Source organism: Brassica oleracea, chromosome C2 (genome assembly GCF_000695525.1).
Source record: "Brassica oleracea var. oleracea cultivar TO1000 chromosome C2, BOL, whole genome shotgun sequence".
Lineage (NCBI taxonomy): Eukaryota > Viridiplantae > Streptophyta > Magnoliopsida > Brassicales > Brassicaceae > Brassica > Brassica oleracea.
This window is the reverse complement of record NC_027749.1, coordinates 41,107,175-41,110,828: the sequence shown is the minus strand read 5'-3', so window position 1 is coordinate 41,110,828 and position 3,654 is coordinate 41,107,175. Positions and strand designations below refer to the sequence as shown.

General features: G+C 36.3%; 1 pseudogene; it reads left to right on the top strand.

Moving 5' to 3' along the window:
- Positions 1–431: 431 nt before the first annotated feature.
- LOC106325474 lies at positions 432–3,382 on the top strand (annotated as a pseudogene).
- Positions 3,383–3,654: the final 272 nt, after the last annotated feature.

Sequence of the window (3,654 nt, the reverse complement as noted above, 5' to 3'; positions counted from 1 at the left end):
ATGCTTCGGAGAATAAAAAGGAAACGTCAAGATGCGATGATGTGTCATATTTCCATATGCTTGGTTGACGAAATAAACATTAAGGGAATGTTATTAGATCACGAATTGGAATATTTGGTGATGCTAAAATATAGGAAATACTATATTAGATAATAGGAAAATATTATTTAATATATATGGTGGCTTTACCTAAGATTAGGGTTAGAGCTTTGACGTTGTAATTCTCAGAGAGAAACACAAAGGGTTTTGGGGTTTCATAGCTTAGTGAATTGGTAGACTTGATCAACAGGTGTTGAGTCAAGCAAGTTGGGTTTGTTAAAAATCGATCCGTGTCTAGTTGTGTAATTCGGATCAAACAAATCTGTAAGGAATTACTTTGTGCCTTGTGTTTTCGCTGTATCTTGATTCAACAAAAATAAGGTTTTTATCATTTTAAAAATGGGGAAATCCTTTGCTTTGGTGATCATTCTCTTATCTATTCTTCTTCTTCTTGTCCTTCAAAACCTCGAAGTCGTTAACGCCGTCGGGTGTACCGGAAGCTTTTACAACGAAAATAGCACTTACGTTCAGAATCGCGACGATATATTCTCTACACTTCCTGATAAAGTAATTGCCAACGGTGGATTCTACAACGCTTCACTTGGCAACAGTCCCAACAGAGTTTACGCTCTCGTCCTTTGCCAAAGAGGCTACGAGCAACAAGATTGTTTCAACTGTGTCCTTAGTGCGACTCGGGGTATAAAAAAGGATTGTCCAACCCGAATGAATTCGTACACGTGGGACAAAGACGTTGAAGACAATGTTTCTTGTCTTGTACGTTCCTCAATCCACTCAACTTTTGGGAACCTCGAGCTTGAACCTGCTGTTCTATACCCAAGTCCAGATGGTATCGATCCATCTAAAAACATGACCCTTTTCGAACAAGAGTGGGATGGGATGGTTAACCGGACTGTCGAGGCCGCCACGGGGGCTGAAACTTCCTCTGTACTTAAGTACCATGGTGCCATAGAAGCCGAGTTTACCGAGTTTGAAAATGTCTACATGCTGATGCAGTGCACACCGGACATAACTTCTCAAGATTGCAATAGATGTTTGAGAGAATGTGTGACGTTATTTATAAACCAGTTATGGGGCAGACGAGGAGGCGAGGTCAATCGTCCGAGCTGCTTTTTCAGGTGGGATTTTTATACATTCCATGGTGCTTTTGGTAATGTTACTAGACTTCCTTCACCTCCGGCTCAGGAGAAGGGGAGCTCTGCAACAGAAAAGAAAGGTATTACAAATGAGTTCAAGCACTGCCAAACTTTGTAAGTATGATATTAATATGTTCACAGACTAAAAAGGTTTTAATGATTTTCAGGAAGAAGCACAAGGTCTTGGGTAACCATCGCCATATTTGTGGTTCTTACTTTTATTAATGTATTTGTATCTATCGGTCTCATAAAGTTCTTTGCTCGGAGGAGAAAATCAAACAACGGAATCAATGGTAAGTTCAATCAACCTTAGGGCATTGCTATCGGTTAAGAAACCCATTAGAGTTTCTCATAAATATGATATATGATGAGTACTCTGAATATGCTTACATTTGTGATTAAATTTTTATTTATAAACAAAAGTGAGCCAATAAATTTTTATAATACTGAGACTAGAGAGTAAGACTTATTTTTGTTTTTCTTTTAGTTGATAGTGAAGAGCACTCTGAGTCTGATGGTCAACATATGCTACGGTTTAATCTTGGTATGATCTTGACAGCAACCAATAACTTCTCGTCTGAAAATAAGCTTGGCCAAGGTGGATTTGGTACTGTCCACAAGGTATTAATAACAGTCTTGTAATAATGAGTGGTTGATTGGTCTTGATTTTTAGAGCATCTCTGATAGATTTGGATTTACAAATAAAGGATAAAAAATGGAGTGATGAAAAATAATTAGTGTAGTACTTATTTCTTAACTCCATTCTGGAGTTAAAATGCAGTAAGATTAGAGAAGACTTTACTCAGTACTCTATATTAAAATGGAATCTTGAGAATCGGTTTCAGGGGATATTACCAAACGGGCAAGAGATAGCGGTGAAGAGATTAACAAAAGGTTCAGGACAGGGAGATACAGAGTTTAAGAATGAGGTTTCACTCTTGACAAGACTCCAACATAGGAATCTCGTTAAGCTTCTTGGTTTCTGTAGTGAAGGAGATGAAGAGATTCTTGTCTACGAGCTTGTCCATAATTCAAGTCTTGACCACTTTATCTTCGGTTAGCCTTCGAAAAACAGTTGCCACTTTGAATAGTTTTATTTTTTAGAAAATCTAGACAAACAATTTTTGTTTGAACTGTGCAGATGAAGAGAGGCGTTCACTTCTTTCATGGGAGCTGAGATTCAGAATTATAGAAGGCATTGCTCGAGGTCTTCTTTATCTTCATGAAGATTCTCAGCTGAAGATTATTCACAGAGACTTGAAGGCGAGCAACATCCTGTTAGATAGGAATGCCCTTTTTCAAAAAAAAAAAAAACATCCTGTTAGATGCAGAGATGAATCCTAAAGTTGCAGACTTTGGGACCGCAAGGTTGTTCGAAGCTGAAGAGACTCGAGCTGAAGAATAGCTGGAACCCGGTAAGAGAATATATCAATCAACCTTGAAGACATGATGTACAAGTGTATGAACTTTTTAGGTAATCTTGGATCAATATTAATTCATGAATTAATTTGCATATATGTAGTGGATATATGGCTCCTGAATACCTTAATCACAGGAAAATCTCAGCTAAATCTGACGTATATAGCTTTGGTGTTATGCTTCTAGAGATGATAAGTGGGGAAAGAAACAATAGCTTTGAAGGAGAAGGACTTGAAGCTTTTTTAAGCTTTTGTCCTGAATTTTCTTTTATCTTTAAACCTCTCTGTACAGAGTGTAAAACGTATATATTCTTGGTGCAGGCATGGAAGAGATGGGTTGAAGGAAAGCCTGAGACTGTAATTGATCCTTTACTGATGAAGGATCCGATAAACGAGATCATGAAGTTGATCCAGATTGGTTTATTGTGTGTTCAAGAGAATGCAGCAAAGAGACCAACTATGAGGTTGGTAATAGTTTGGTTTGGCAGTGATACTATCATCATTCCTTTACCTAAAGCTCCTGCTATGAGTGGAAGTCAATCTCAATCTGAAGATGGTACAATGTCAATGAGATATGACTCCACGGAGTTGAGTTGTCGTTGAATTATAATGGTGAAACAAAATGTTGTTTTAACAAAAAAAAGAAAAGATTTATTACACCAAAAAAAAAAGAAAAGATTTATGAGGGATGCTTTTTCATCATAAAAATTCTGTCAAATGAAATGAGAGTTCTAGGCTATTCAAATTGCTTCGGATCATAACGATTTACTAGAATTTGACATGCCCATCCGCGCGGATGTTTGTTTTACAGTTATATAAATCAATATTTTGTATAGTTTTGGTAGTATTTATTTTATATATTTACCCGTATTAAATTTCTGTGTAATATGAAATTTATATACAAAAAAGGTTTATTGTTTATATTAGTAATTTTATTTTGTTGTACATAACCGTCAATTGATTTAGCCGTTTTCTTATATATATTTTTCTTATTGCATTTGCATTGGACTAATAGTTTTATAATAATATGCAAAAAATAGCAT